At 35.3% G+C, this 17,571-nt stretch overlaps 1 protein-coding gene across 2 annotated transcripts in view; it reads right to left on the minus strand.

The window, feature by feature from the left end:
• Nucleotides 1–17,571, minus strand: part of LOC113495152 (G protein-coupled receptor kinase 2) — a 64,380-nt gene that overhangs the window by 17,005 nt on the left and 29,804 nt on the right. The window lies entirely within an intron of this gene.

A 17,571-nucleotide genomic window follows, 5' to 3' on the forward strand; every position in this document is an offset into this window, starting at 1 on the left:
AAAAAATGAAACAGTTTTTTAAGAAAAACGGCTCTAAAATATATTTACTTAGATCTTAGCATAATACGAAAATCGTCAGTCGGTTGTAAGTCGCCGTTAAGTCACATCCTATTCCAGTTTTGACGACACGGATAGCCGTCATGCGTGGTGTGTAGCATGTTTGATGTCAGCGTAAGAAAAGCGTATGTGATCCATGAATGCCTGTTCTAAGTGTCTTGAGCATATGACTTGAAGGTTGACGCTCACCGTGATACAATGATGATATTGACAGTAGCCGGAGACGTTTTGTTTAATGCGTAAATTTACCGACAGTGTCTTTGCCCAGCAGTGCAGCAGCTGCTATATAAAACAACTACCGACGAATATAAATAAAAATATTTATCAAAGTTGAGTTACTATGCTATATTCAAAAGGAAATTACATCTTAAAGTGTCATGACGGAGTTGTAGTAAACTTAAACGTAACGGTTTCAAATTGGGCCGCATTTCAGTATACGGTCATAAATCTATTATTAGCACACCCAAAAACGTCCTACAACACAGCGTCCTGAAACAGTATTAAAATAGCAATTTGTGGTTCCGTACAGCACAATAACGACAAGCAAGACTTGTAAGGGTTTATGTCTTTTATATGATTTCTCATAGCGATTTACACGCCCTAAAATTATTTAAGTACCACTACGTGTTGCGTTACTATTTGTGGCGTTCAAACGAACATAAAACTAAGGAATGTATGCGTCTCAGGGGAGGGCTATTGAACACTTATCTTGGAATAATAGAAGTTATGCAAGGAATGGTCCTTTGAACCGAGATTACCATAAAATCTACCGTCCTAAGTACAATGGACTGTTGAAACAGCACTGTTGCTGTTGTAGAAGCGAGACAACGTGCTATACTACAAATCGCACTTTCTCGCTTCCTCAAAGAAATAAGGCCTGTCTTATAGCTTACAGTAAGCCCAAATCCTTCACAAAGCAAAGTTCCTCTCGGACTTTAAGAGAGCTTTATGTCTAAAGTGGTAAGATTCATTTTCGCTAGCACAATTAAGTTTCTTGGTGCGTATGGTTGAAACAGAATTGGAAATCATTTTACAAGAAAAAACTGTTTGTTCCTTTATACAGTAATAACGAGGAAAAAATAAAGTTAATTACCTTTTTCTTATGTGTTACGGGAAAGACTACGTGTTTTGATGACGACAGTAAAAATAATTACTCAACTGAATATAAGTATAGGCCTTCGGAACTCCAGGAGTACTTAAACACAAGTAAATACTCCAAAAGACATTCTAAACGAATTTTAAATCGGTCAGCTTCTATGGCCACCTTTAAACTCCAGAGTCAAACCAGAGTTCAGAATGAAATAATCAGATTCTAAAAGATATTTTTCTAATATTTCTTCATTTAGTTAAAATACAGTTTCGAAAAACAGATCCATTCCGCATTCAACATCTTCGCGTTTACGATTGGTATAAAGCTCCCATACTCTTCATTTAATCTTCTGCCTCGTTTAGCATTCAAAAACTTAACTACTAAATCGTTTCCTATCTAGAATGGAAGCCAAATTGGCACGTGCGACTTGCACAAGTAAGAGTCAACAAATTAGATTTAGCTCATAAATCCATTTTACTGTTTTACGTCCTGTGCCAAAACTTAATGAAATCCGATATCCCATTTGGAATCCATTTTATATATTTACCGAGGTAAAAAATAACAAATTTTAAGTTCTTCCGGAAAGTACTTAATATTTCTCATTATAATGAATTGTAATAGAGAACTTTATGGCTTTTGTTTTCATTTTTTTCAAAGGTATTGTAGGAATTTTTGTGGGAATTGAAAATAATTTCATCACTGATGATTGAATTTCTGATGAAAAACGCTTCAATTTACCGGGTACGCTACTGGACGCAGATACAAAGGGAATTTAAATAAACGATAGAATCAAAATCAGACATATTTTACGAACAATCACTAGAACAATTGAAGACATTTAAAACTTCAAACAAAATTAATCTCAAATGAATGAACGAAAATCACTGACAACTTTGAAACCAAGAATTGAAAGAAGCAGAAACTTTTTATTAATCAAGAATTTCAGATGTTTACAGAAATATTTTAGATACTAAAACAAAGATATATAGAGAGAATCTGTAAATAGAGTGACAAAATCAGCAATAATTTCATCAGAAAGACAACAAACAATAGCAAACAGAAACATTTGAGCTTCTGCCGTTATAAGATCACTTAAGCCAAAGTAAATATCCTTTAAAGCTTTCCAAAAGCCGCTTATTGAAATAAACTTTTAACGGAGCTCAAAAGGCAAGCCCTAAGGAGAGCCAGCCATCTGTAAACGAGATTAGACTCGAGACAGACTCTGCCTAACTTTGTGGTCTAATTGCAATGAACCCGTTTAATCGTCTTGAAAATTACTTATTACTAAATAAATGTACTCGAAAATAAAGTCGAGTAATTAAATGATTTCACAGGCGTTTAACATACAAAGGATAGCTTTATTTTGGTAATGAAGGGAGTGAAGATGTTTACTTTAGTTTTAATATAGTTATTGGAAAAATATTGAATATTTTTTTAGCATGCCTTAACATTTGAGAACATGATCTTATCTAATGGATATCCCGTTTTATAAATCGGAAGCAATTAAGTTCGCATAAGACAAGTTAAGATGTATATTATTTTTTCTGCTTATCATATAAAACAAAAACATCAAAAAGCTCCTTGGATCCATCAAGAGTTACAACCCTAAGTAATAGTTTACGTAACCAAAAGCCCCTACTTATTATAACAGCAGTCAAACTTAAATTACCAAGAGGGGTAAGTTTTAAGTAGTAAACTAAACCTATTTCCCCATTCACTTCCGGAGATCCGAAACGGCATCCCCAAGTCCGAACCTTCCACTACCCGTAACGATGGCAGGGTTCGAAAAGAAAATATACGGAATCCGCAGATCCGATTTGTACCAATCGGAGGCTTACAAATAAAACGGGGAAATATTTATCAAAGAGTTTGTAGAGGTTAGGGTATGAATCAGCTGTAGAGTGCCTTTGTAACGTTGACGTTACTGGATAGTGATAGGAGCTTTTTTGGTTTTTGGCTTGTCCTACTTCGTTTTATTAAGTTGTTTCGTATATTCTAGCTTAGATATAACTTTTATTTGTACATTGTTGATTCAATTTAAAGATGAATTTGAACAACGATTTATTATTATTGAAAGTAATTTCTATTCATTTGTCATTTAATTTTTCAAATATTCGCCAAACTTCCTTTTGGTCTGCAAACTTCTACAATTAGCATAAGTGTAAATTAACTTAATCTTTGTGAAATAAAAGTTGTTTTAACGATGTTTAGCGTCATCCAAAATTAGTTTTTAATCTACCAATCTGAAGCGACTTGCACTGTATACCACAAATTACCTGCACCTCTTCAAAGAAAGGTTTCACACACAAAACTCCAGCATTTCTCACAGTGATCTCCAAAGTGGTTTTCTATTAGTCTAATACATACTGTTGGCGCGAAGGTGTCTCGGATCGATACTAGCGCCATCTATCACTGGCGACAACAAACACAAGTAACTATGTGTGTACGGCGACGATTACCGGCACAGCTGACAGCCGGGACCGAGAGACAGTTTTATTTTGTTACGTCATATTGTATTGTATAGTTTTTCCTCTAGATACTCTGGTTTTCACGCTCTTCGATGTGTTAGGTAAAATGTATGGTTGATCTTGTAAACGACACATCTGTTCTTTTAGGCTACAGAAATAGTACTTTTCCCTGTAATAGAGAGATAAATATACAAGTTTTAGTGGAATACTTAAAAAACTAATTTATTTCAATTTGTAAACCAACTGCATTGATGCTTTGATATACGATTCACTATTAAAGCAGATGATAGATTCTAGTTAAGGTAAGGTGAAGTAATAAACTTTAAGCTATAAACTATCCGCATTATATTTCCACAGAAACCTAACGTCTTTACCGTTACAAACTTAGAACATGACATAAAACCCATATAAGCAATCTCAGACATCTACTCAGATGCTATAGATTAAATAAATTACACACTAATAAAACCCGAGGCACAAAACTTTTGATGTTATCCCCGGCTCTAAATATTAAGACATCGTTTCGGTTCAAATATTGCGTGTCTGAGAATAATAAAAAAAGTTTAGGCCATAATTGGTTCATAAAGATATGAAAGAAGAAAATAAATAAAACAAATCGCTGTATTTTTATTTTTCTAGTTGGTTGTAAAAGTAGGTCAAACCTCAGAGGTCCATAAAGAATTAAATCCATTAGTTGGTACACAGGACATCACATCATTCACACGACTTAAGTATAATGACAATTAACTTAGTAGGTTAATGATTCGAAAGAAAACTTGGTGCGACAGGAAACGCGAGGCAATTCGAAGAAAAGCGGACCTTTTTTACTTAAACCAAGAAGTTGATATCAATTTCGAAATTCTCGTCTCAAACAAAACTTCAAAAACGACTTGTCGAAAATGCTTTGACAAAGAAAATCTCAGCCAAACTTTTTCCAATCTAGGAAACTCTTGGAACTTTCAGATTTGCCTCTCCGTTTGTGATTACAAGGTCATTTGGAAGCTTATCTAAACGCTATCTGCGAACGAATTTCACTTTAGCCGAGCACTCACAAAGAAGCTTTTACAAAGTATTATTTGGATAGCTTTTACTTTCGAGTCTTACTTTTTAAGAGTTCTAGATCTTTAGTGTGTGATAAGAATGTCTCAAACGATTTCGGACTTGAGACATCTCAAGGAATAGTAACCTCAGACCTCGGGCCATCATTCATGAACTATTCAAACATATAGAAACATTTGTGGAACTCAAACCGATCAATCAATGCTCTCTCAAATTTATCACCGAACAAAACAAAGCTGCCTCATAATTTCACATGAAGTAAAGAATTAATCATGTACCAGAAGATTCCAACAAAAAGCAATAGTGAAGCGGCAGACGTCGCAAATCAATTTATCTACATCACATAGTTATTCTGGACGCGAGCCGGCCAGACGCGAGGCAAGAGATATGCGCGATAAAGTAATGACTTACCTAATTTGGTAAAACGTTCGCAAAGGAATGAGTATTAGAATGTTTCCAAGTTCTGAACATACTTTATTGACACGTGTTAATGAATTAATTTAGCTTTGAGGTGTGTTGAGGTTTGTGACTTCATTTGACCTGGTAAATACGATTTTACGACTTGCATTTGGCACCTATTTTACGAATATCCTTTAGCATAAAATCTTAAAATTTTATTTCATCATGAATACTTTTTTTTCAGCTGACCCCGCTTTTTAGGAGAAAAATTGAGCACAAACAAATATGAAGAGTTTTCTATGTATTAAGAGCTAATAACATATCCCTCATGAGTCACTTACCAAGCGTAGTAAGAATAATTCGACTTGAAATTCGATGAGTGGATGGATAAGTATTGAAGACGGAAAAGAGATCAAATAAAATTTCATCTTCAATAATATACTTTCATTTTGGGAAAATTTCTATGTTCTTTGCTCACGCAACTAATCTAGAAATCATCTATTGAATAGAATGCTCTTTCTTCTCAAGATCTCAATACAGAAATAACTGTAATCATAGTTGAACGAGATTCCTTGATTCATAAAGAGGTGTCTAGACAAATTACATTTAACCGCTTCCTCAATAAAGTCAAACATTCCTGGTATTTAGTGGTAGTTAACAATATAATTAGCGCTAAACACTAAAATGCACAATAAACCAAGTTTATTGGAGTAACTTACTCAATACTAGTTATTGGACAGATGGGTAGGCGAGATAAAATCAACAAACTATTACACGCTGTGCGCCTGCTTCGACTAATAATGGCGGAATTTACAGCAAAGAACGCGGTTATCTTATTGAGTGATAAAAGGACCAAAAATGGATACCATAAATTTGAAAAGTAAGTGAGAATAAAATTTGGAGATTAAAATGTAAATAGAGGTTCGTTCTAGCCACGGAAACTACATTAAACTGCAGGTTATACAACTGGACAAGTTGTAAATGTAGTCTGTCAAGACCTCAAGACAGTTCATATTTTGTTACTGAATCTAATTTATCAAGGGGATGATGGCGCAAATTCCGTTACTTCATTTACAAGTCGCTCTGAGTCAGCGAAACTCGGCCTGTCCTTCGTAGTGATTAACATCTTTCAGCATTGACTACTCCAAACCTTTGAGATAGTCTTTGTTTTAAGGCTCTCGCTGTGATAAATGTAACGTTCGTATTACGAATAGTCACATGCACAAGACATACAGACTCAGTACAAGCATTAGTAGGTAACGCAAATGCCAGTCCTTCATGAAAATCGAATACGCGACATAAAGCGCACAGTAATTATTATTATTACTAGCCTGGAATGTCCTGCAAAGGCCTGCCCAATCTTCTCCCGTTTGTCTCTCTTTTGAGCCTCGAGTGACCAATTCGGTAAAAACGAATCCAGGTCATACCACCATCTAAGTTTGGATCTGGTTGGCGAGAATTTTTTAACATCTTAAAACTTACACCACAAACGAAACCTAAAGTTATATTGACCTGCCATCACTTTAGAAAGTATATCTGACAGTGTTTCTGACGCAACAAGAATCACAGCCAGTTCCCGGCGGTGTGTATTGTTCGCTATAAAAATGGGGAGGGGAGGTTCTCCCCAGTACGGAAAACTATTATCATCTGAATAAGTATTCATCTGAAGAAGTAAGGAAACTTTATCGATCAAGTTTATTGGTATACTTCACTTGTACGCTAGTATAATAAGATAATATGAAGGCTGTCGGGGTATTGATATTGGATATGTGGTCATAGCATCCGCGATGTGTGACAACTCGTTATGTACATTTTAATGTTATGACAAATATATAATTACGACTTGTTTTAATCGATGTCGAGTCTAGCAAAAGCATGATTACTCGCTAAGGTATCCTTATTTACAAGCACAATTACAACTATTTTTAAAAGCAAACCAAAATTGAGGATTGCTGAAGCAAAATCCTTTAATTACATCACAAGATCCTTAATGATCCTTCTTGTAATCGCTTACTCGTAACATTCTCTAACTAAACCCACATTATGACAGTTGAAAGGAGTTAAATGCACAACACACTATGAAGCCCAAAGCCTTGATCGTTGAAACTCTGCCTTCATTAGTATTTCCCTTTTGGAAGTTCGGAACTGACTTAACAAAACGTTTTGTTGTAACCGTAATTACACTCGAGGTTTATTCAATTTGCTGTTTCAAGTTTGTGTATGCAAGCTTTTTCAGAGGAAACATTGCGCTTAGTATATATGCGTAATTTAGGACTAGCTGTACGAAGATCTTGGACTAGAAGAGGAAGACTGGACTTTGTGGCCGAATTTGGAAAAGACCGCGTCCAATAAAAGACAGCGACAGGCTGAGTTGGTTGAATTACCATATTGACCATATTATTGAACTAACTGTCGTGTAAAATATTAAATTACGTTTGGCACGGTAACCTTTTCTCTACCTTCTATTCCCAACCCTGCCTTCTTTTCCTTTTACTGAAAAAGCCAGTATTGTATGTTAGCAAAATTCAAAACATTTTATACCAGAAAAATCTTCAGTCTTAAGCAACAGCCCGTTACCGCATCGCACCCTATCAAGGCACATAAGTTTTAACTACATATTACTTTCATTGTCCTATCTCTTAAGTACCCCTCGGTAGTTGCGTATCATGATCGCTTAGATCCAAATTTATTGGCAATTTAGACGCAGATATTTTGCTACATTAACTGTGAGCAGGCCTTGTTTAATTTAAGGCTCATTTGTCGAGTTTATGGCATAACTGTGATAGTAGGGACAGTTTTTGAAGGGGATTGTATTATGGAGATTTTTCCTCAAATTGTTGTTTTCTGTAATGGTAGAAAGTGTGAATAGATAATGTCGGTTTTGAATCAATAATATAACTGAGCTCTAAATTAAATAGGATCCTTATAAAAGTACTAGCTGTAGCCCACGGGCTATCCCGCTAAAAACCGGAAATGATCCCATGGGAACATAAAATCAGAAGCAAAACTATCCTATGTGTTAACGTCCTGGTCCTGTCTTGATTATAAACTAACTGTGTTCCTAGTTTCGTCTTAAACTGTTAAGTGATTTTTGCATGAAAGAGGAACAAACATAGTATGATTTCAATACAACCACTAATATAAATTACTTAAGCATGACCATTCAAGAGTGGCTTCAATGGTCCAGCCATTGACGTATACAGTTATGCAACAAAATAAATTGAAGTGAACGCTTAACGGCTGGTATTACAACCAATTAGTGTTGCATTTAGATCCGTATCAAAATAAGACCTTCTGTTTAAATCAGTTAAAAATCTGTGTAGGAGGATGGATAATAAGTACATGAGTCAAGAGCAAACGCCCCGTGATAAATGCTTCATGCTTTATTTGATTACTGTAATTGATCTCTAAGACCTTTGGTTCTTAGAATATTTTTTTGTTTTAATGCCCTACTGACCAAATAAAAAATGATTTGGGAAAGATTGAGTGATAAGTTAAAGTTTTAAAAGCTTATGACTAGCAAAAATAGAATGAAAGTGACGTTAACAGAAGATAAAGGTCCAAAATAAGAAATCAAATAATCAGAGCACGGCTGGCCTAGTGTTTGAGGTCACCACACCAAACCGCGTCGTGTCGCGGGTTCAATCAACGCGTAGGACAAGCACCTGTGTGATACACGAATGCTTATCCTGAGTCTGGGTGTTTTTGTGCATGTGAATTGAGTGTTTGTTAAGCCGCCCGCAATAGAAGGATTGAATAAATTGATGCGGGAGTCATTTTTTAAGAGAGAAACAGTCAGAACTTGGTCAAATCACATTTATATTCACATAAAATCACTTCAACAGTATTTAAAAATACATTCGACATCTACAATAAATTAAAGTTAAACCATTAAGATGTTACTTATAGTGATTTATGAATAAACCTCAAAACACGAGTATCGTTTGAATTAATTCGTCCTTTGCGAGGCTTTAACCTTGTGCAAGCTAACCGCATACATTTCCGTTTTTGGAATCGTTTTATAATTGCTCGATTGGATAGTGACTAAATAAGCAGAATAATTAACCAGCATTTGTTTTTTCATGACGTAATTTTGAGTTTATAGTAGGAAAAATTAATAAACGGCTGTGGAAATTTTACCAGGTTAAATGAAAAAAGAATTGAAGCACCAACAAAACTACGCTTTAGATAAGATTACCTAAGGAGAATGATTTTTGGGGATTTTTGGCCTTGTGCGTTTTTCGGCTCACTCGTAATTCCTCAATTTCAAGGCGCGTTTCCGTTTCTTTTGGTTGACGAAAAAAGTAGTAAAACAGTTGTTCAGCATGACTGTGTAGTTAATGGTATTAAACCATCATTATCAAGCGTAATTCGAAGACGAACGATAAAACTAAAAAATGTTTGAACATGTCGAGAAATCGTAACTGAAATTGGCTTATATATAATACAGAAGCAGGACAGTAGCCCTGTCTGGTATACCGGAGGTGGTGGGTTCGATTCCCAACCGATGTGATCTGTGTCTGGGTTTAATTGATCTATAAAGTATGTATTACAGAAATATTTAAGTGTGTTTATCAGTTGTCTAGTACACATAAAACAAACTTTGCTTCGTTTAAGGCTAGATGGCGTTATTTGAAGATGTAAAGAATATAAATTCTGTCTCCACAAATCATGCGCCCAGTCCCATCGATAGCTATCGACTTCATAAGAATTGTGACGCGGACACAATTAAGGTTTCGGGGTCCCCACTTTATGGCCTGAACTTGGTTTTATATTTGTTTACTTCAAGACCCTTCTTTGAAAAACATGTTTTTTGTAGAACAGTAACTTTAATATAATCTTGGTACTTTTATTACTAAATGAAATAACGTCTAAGCTGCTGACAGGACGGAGAAAGGAAAAAATAAGTTTTTCGCGAACAAAAGCAAGACCTATTTATTATTTAGACTAAAGAAAACCTACTGAAGAACAAGAGGCTTAAAAAGACGTAGAACATACAAGTGTTGAGATCATGGAACAAATAATAAATTAAGCTTGTGCTTACACAATAAGCTTTTAAAGGAGTGCAAAGGCAAACTGTAGTGTATGTGGTGGCATCTCGCTTTCGCAACAACAAAATAGCAAAGCTGCTTGAAGAGAATATGATAGTGGAAGGATGGAAGCAATGACAACGGTTTACTATTGTCTAACTTTCTCACCTCATTTCTTTCATGCATATTCACTTCACAAACAGAAACAAACTGGCACAAAATCACTAGACATCCCAAAGCGTTTTCGAAGCATCAAGGCAAACAAACAAACATAGCGTACAAAACATACATAAACCGAACATATCGCGACAAAATCTCATACATACCCCTTTCTCTATACATAGGAACCCGACATTGTTATAACTAAGCCGCGGGGCAAAGGAATAAAGAAAATAAATGAGCAGTGTGTTGACGCGATAACTTATTCTACCCCCATCGAGCCGATACAAGGAACGGAATCAGGTCAGGGATTATAGATATGGCGATCGTGGATAAGGAAATCACAGCCCTTGCGCTATGTAGAGAAAATATTCTGATTTATTTATTTATGTTCTTTGTTTTATTAGCCATGTCGGTTGGCACGTCTTAGTCATGTATGTTATGATTGAAGGTTTCAATGAACTGGGTCTCCAAAATGTTTGGACTATTTCGACATGTAAACCTTTCCAATGTATGTTGTGACTTGCATTTGTACACACAACGTTTTAATATCGGGAAAGATTATTAACTACCAACTTTCAGCAGTACCAGAGCAGTTTTAGATACTAAGTCAAAAGAAACGACAAAATACATTCTAGTTCGTCGTCTTGAAATGACAAGTGCCGATTAACAAAAGTCCCCTTATTCCTTATTTATTGGATACCAAAGGCAAGCGCTCTTGTGACTACTTGAACGGAAAACCGAATGTTGGTTAATATTCTTTACCTTCGTATTAAGGCAGGCTTATAAAATCCGTCTTAACAATATATTTCCTTTGAGACAAGAAGGAATTTTGTAAGTAGGATGGAGGAATTATTTCACGATAATCCTAAGTAATGTTGCGGGGTATTCAGTCAATATTAAAGTAAAATATTGGCTATTATGGACAAAGTCTTTCGTAAAAAACTCACGTTTTCTTAGAGAAATCGTAATTAAGTCCTGTATGAAGCAAATATAGACTTTGAGTATAAACTATTGGGACTTTTTTCAATCGTTATAATGTGCTTTCTACAGTTTTTGCGCGTCGGCATTACTATCTTTTAAAAATCGAGAATGGAGATTTGATCGAACCTGCAAATTGGCTGAGCTTCCTATCACCATAAACACAATTACAACAGGAGTGGAATCATTTGCGTTTGTTTCCACTTCAACTTAGTTTAACGGTGGAAACACCTTAGCATCTTCAAAGCCTGTATCCCAAAGCAGTAAAGTTCAAATTCGTAAAATACCAACAGTGTCATGGACACTAGGGAAAGTATATCATTAGCTCGTGCGTGCATCTGCAAGCCTAGTCACGTGCTTTTAGAAAGGTCGAGAGCTCGTAAAATGCCCTTCTTAAAAGGCACCAATTAGACGGACTATGAAATAAGACGTCCATTCAGAACAGTTGTCAAGGCATCTTGAGATTCTGAATGTTGGCTAAATGAGCCTGTAATGTTATGACATATGGATGTAAATCCAGTTGATTTCTAAGATTAATATAGTTACAGTGGTGAAGTGTTATCTGATTGGTTAGTTAAAACCTAAGAGAACGATTTGCTTATTCTTTTACTTTGCCATGGAGTTAGTAAGCTGCTAAGAGTTCACCAAATCAGAATATAATTACGTAAAGGAGTTCTTCTATTTCTGCCAGATAAACCAAAGAAAATTAATTATTGGTTTCCCAAAAACAAAACAGTATACAAATACACAGAAGGTCAACCACCTAAGGAATGTGTTAAGAAAAGCAATTAAGGAAAGTACCATCCCCGTTTTTCCTTCTAATTAAAAGTCGTTACAAATTCTGAGACACTTAAGCATTCTGAACAACGTTGAGCGCGAGTGTCGTCTCTCGGGATCGTATTAATAAAGCGTAAAACATAGCTCCCGAGAAAATTCAACATTTATTAATCAAGTGAGGAACTCTTGGAAGGCATTAAGGATTTGGATTTAGCTGGTTATGGTAATAGCAGATGTAATTTATTTCGTTATCTTTGCCTGAATATGTCACGTTGAGTTTGTGAACTTTTCGACCAAAAATGATGGATATTGCATATCGATTAGAACGATACAACCACTGATACCTTTTTTTGCGTAAGCATTGAACCATTTTCTCTTATTGACTACCTACTTATTGGGGTGTTGATATAAAATATAATATCATGATTATAAGACACTACGAAGCTATGTACAATTTCGGGAACACAAATATATAGGATAGGCAAATATGGCAAAATTATTAACATCTGTGTCCTTTCTATACTGTTAGCACTCCGCTAGAGTGTACCAAACAAGGTCCTTAATTTAAAGTATGTTTAGTACATGGTCCCTTGAAACAGGAGCCACCATGTAAATAGGACCCATATAATGTAATGTTATATAATATTACGCTAACCTCGTAATTAATTTTGTGTTGTTTCGGCGGGCCGTACCGCACCGTACGTTTTCGTAGGTTTGTAATTAAAACGAGGTAATTACGATATAGGTACGTGAGCTTGGATTTAAATGATAAGGGTGTGTTTTCAATGTCCTTAAAGGTTAAGTATTTGAATATGAACTGTAATGTTACTGCCTTAACGGTTTGGATACAACTAGTTCTGTTACACGTACTATAACCGTAAACATGGTTATATTGACCGTAACACAGAAGTAACCATACACACCATTTCGTAAGGTTCAATAAAATGTTCCAGAATTCACTACGGTAAACAAAAGCTAGCAAATATTCTTACATAATAACCTGAGTTAAGGACAACATTAAATAACCAGACACACACACACACACACACAAATAAAGACAAACAATACACACACGGATATAATCATGTTTCACGTTTATGACAAGTCTTAAAACTAAAATATTCATACCCTAAAAAAGCTGAAAAAGGAATATTCTAGAGTAGCATCAGAAGAATCAGTCGGCGTAAAATGAGATAGTATTTGAAGCGGCTGCAAGCAAAAAGAACAAATCGAAAGGCAGAAAAATACAGGAAAAACTAAAACTGAAAGCTAGCAGTAACAATTAAATCCATTTTCCCGACTGAAAAATACTTTCAAGAGAACTTAAGTATTGTTTTACTTTCAAGGATTTTGTTTCAGTGATTTTTTGTTGAAAATTCTGGAAGCTTAAAAAGTATGTAATTGAGTTGTTTAATTAATGAAGTTGGTAGTTAATTTAAATATTATATTATTTTACCGAGCCCTTCCATCTCCCTAGTTACCTTTTTCATCTACTCGGGCAAAATTACTGTTTCAGCAATCCATCAACCGCTGGTATTACCTAAATAGCTAAAGCTAAATGACAGCGAAAACGTTTTGATATCAATGATATCATCACGAGGATGATATTTTAATTGACAGCGTTATCGCATTTCTCTTCTAAAGTCAAAAGTTTAAATTTGAAAAGTCCTTCAAAATTTCTGATGGGAAGATTACACGACGTTTCAAATCGCACCTTATCGTATTATCTTCAAAAACAACTGTACTTCTGCTACACAATTTTTCGGTACAAAATAGTCGTGAAGAAAAAAACAGTCGAGAAAGAAGGGTGGCCCCATTTCATTGCCTTCTTCGGACTATTTATAACGGGATTGTGTAGTAGAACTGAATGTTTGAGCGTACCCGAGACTATCAAACTTGTTTAACTCAAACATGTAGGTTTTGGTTTGACTCAAACATGTTTGATTAGGGCGCTTGCCTGAAAGATTTTTGCCCTTTTATTTCTACTTCTAATTGTAATCTAAACGGTAGATTTCAAATGGAATATAGTAGATTCAGTAATCAGAAGAATGAGTATGACATAATTAACATAACATTTTTAACTTGTAAATATTTAACTCTGTAAAATTGTAAATAAATGTAATATAGTATCGAAAAAATTAAAGAAGTCGTCCTTCGACATAATTAGGTGTTCGAGATTCTTCACTTCCCATTTCTGATATTTCATATTTTCCGTGTCGCACATTTTGCACTGGTTTGACTGTTTTTAAGGACCTTCAAACGCGTTTGAAGCTAGCATGTTTGAGCGTTGGTGAGCCCTTCACAGTGGGCGCCTGTAACGGTTGACGGTCGCGGACGATTGCGACAAAAAACGTTAATAGGAGTGCGAGTGGGTCGTTAAACTATTAAATTGAATTGTGAGGGTAGGCTCAACACGGGTTGTTGGTCGAATGTATTTTTATTGTGACTGCTTATTTAGTATAGTTGTGTAGCTATGTTTTCAGCTGAACGCTGGAGGTAATAAAATAGGGTAAGGAAGTCAGAAGTTATTGTGGAACAAAGAAATTACATACATTTATAGATTATGCCCGAAAGTATTACGCAGCTTTTCCTGAGCATTAAAATCGAAATCGAGGTTTTATTTCAAGTGGGAATTTTTGTCAGCCACTTTTAAAACGGGTCTAGGTGCGTGGTTCCAAAATTTTATGCCTTTGGAGAAGAACCGGATAGTAACTCCATAAGATACACTTTTGATCCACATCGGGCTATAAACGCTGAGCTACGTATGGTATTCCGAAATACCGCTTGCCGAAAGGACGATTTTCCGAAAACACTTTACTCCGACGGTTAGTTGAACGAAAAAATTATTGACCGATGAAACGTTTCGCCGAAAATATTATTTATCGACGCTTGGTAGTCCGAATGAATCCTTCGCCGATGTAACGGTTCACCGAAAACACTCTTCAACGACGATTGGTTAAACGAACGAAACTTTCGCCGATAGCACTCGTTGTAGGGGAATTCTTTTGCTTTCGGAAAATCTAGTGTTTCTAGTGTTTTCGGAAAATCGTCCTTTCGGCAAGCGGTATTTCGGAATACCATACGTAGCTCATAAACGCTGAAGAAATTAAACCAACTTATTTTAGGAAAATTTTGGAAAATTTCAATCATATTGCGTAACCGATATTGAATCTCGTAATGGTTAGGGAGTAAGGACAAAATATATTATGTTTTCATAATACCACCAAGCGAAACCAGGAGAATGTTTAAACCTCCTTAACATGAAAATGTTGAACAAACAGCTATTACATTTTTATAGGACAAAATATGTCGCTCACCCAATAATTATATTATGATAAAGTAGGATTTTACCTGATCTTGAACTTTGCAAGACGAAAACATAGAAGCAGTTGTCCGAACATGGTTGGAAGTGAAATATACAAAAATCAATGCTTTTTTGTTCATTAACGCAAAAGATCTTTATAAATTCGCTCTATGTTCAATAGAAGAGGAAAAACGCTGATGAAACCACAGAGCTTCATAGTTAATTATAAGTAAAACCCGAAGTGCCGACGACAAGATTGCGTATGTCACAATAAAATTTGAGTAACTAGTATAGTCCTCGAGCATCCAGGGATTAATATAGGGTAAGAGCTCGGGCGCCAACACTAATTCGGTAAGTCCGGAAAAATGGAAATCCTAATCCCGGAAAGAAAGCAAAGCTTGTTATGTATATCGTCATTTGTACGAGTTGTAGTTTTATCTTATACAACTGTTTGTGATTCTGCCAGCTTACTGCTTAACAAGATAGAAACGTGACAAAAATATTTCGCGTCGAAATGTTTATAGTCAAAATCTGTACGCATTGAGGCTTTTGCTAAAATTTAGTTTTAACAAATAAAGCATGGTTTTAAGTTGTACTTTTTTTTTCGTAATATTTTAGGAACGTACAAGAAAATCAACATTACATAACGAAAATATTAATTCAAAAAGGCAAAATTCAAATAGAATACGTCATTACCCGAGATAGCGGTTAAAATTGAATATAATTCAAATTTTTCCGTCCAACATAATTTATGTAACAAATTATTCCGCTTGTGACAGCCCTACGCCGCCCTGAAGCTCCCATCGTTGTAATAAGTAGGGACATCCTCCCACAGTTACTGTACCCATAAGAATTTAAATGTAATACTTAACGCTTTTCGAATACGCGCACAGCTGAGAGCGTTATAATTTTATGCTAAGTTACAAACTTGATAACCGACGGTAACTCGATAACGCCAGCCTCAGTGAGGACCGTATTACCCAGTTACTGCCTCGTGAAGGTCAGACAGACAGGCGTTGTATGTAAAATACTGTCACTCAACTATATCTCGAAGACTGAAAGCCAAAAGCAAAATGTCAAAAAGAGGGTATCTTGAGTAATCTGTATCCAGATATTTTGCAAATAATTCTAAGGCCTATCTTTTCAAGCTATAGTCGTAATATAACATTGTGAAGTCACGTAACCTGAATTTGAATATATAAGGGCATGATGAGACGCCCTTTTCACAAATCATGTGAATTTGCGAATTGTTCGATAAAGTAGAAACGAGAGGATACCAGCCCGTCTCAAAATTCGTTATTTGAGGAATCTTTAATTGAATTGCTTTCGGAACAATAAATGCTTTTAGGCTTTCTTCGAAGTGAACAACAGATACCTAAAGATATTTCATCCATAATGAATTTATAAAAGCTTGCGACCTTATTATTTAAGACGAGTGTCTGCTATCGGTCAAGGTCATAAGATGGACTTTACAACTATTAAATAACAGCGAATATCATCTCATGCCTAGACAAGAAAAAAAACAGAACGGAATGAAATTATTTGAAGAAACTGAAATTTCAGAACGTAATTTCTCCTGAAATTCTGTAATTTAACAAATTATTTAAAATCATGTCTGCAAGGAGAAATATTCCGGACGAAATGTACATTTGGCTAAATCCATTTAAAACAAAGGAAACGAACAAATTCGTTTAAAGGAAGAACGCCAAACGGGAAGTATCATCAAATTCGCAAGGCAAGGTCACCCCGAAGACATGTGTACAGTATTCATCTCGTCGTTCAATTGTTTTCTTTGATGCACGACTACCCTGATACAAATTGGAAGCAGCTAGCAAACGTACCGAAGCATAATATAAATTATTGTGACAACTGTTGGTACATAAGTTGGTATTTCTCTCTTGTTCTTCGTTTTATGATGGCGTAATGTTATTAATATTTACTGCTATAATTTGAATATCATTAACATTAAATTAACCAATTTCGGGTGTTGATTGACAGGAATTTTATACATTTATTTTTTGCTCGATACTCAATTTCTTTTGATAACAGCATCTTATCATTCATTCATTTTATTTGCCAATTTTCATGGTCTTATGTCACGAGGCCTTTTAATAATTTATAAAAAATACCAACCTATATAACAAGATGTCATCAAAAAATGAATACCCGTCACGAACATCGAACGGTATCAAAAACAATAAGTAAAAAGTCCTATTGCTGAGTACAGACAGCTTCCTGTAGGTATAG

The sequence above is a fragment of the Trichoplusia ni genome, chromosome 6 (genome assembly GCF_003590095.1).
Source record: "Trichoplusia ni isolate ovarian cell line Hi5 chromosome 6, tn1, whole genome shotgun sequence".
Lineage (NCBI taxonomy): Eukaryota > Metazoa > Arthropoda > Insecta > Lepidoptera > Noctuidae > Trichoplusia > Trichoplusia ni.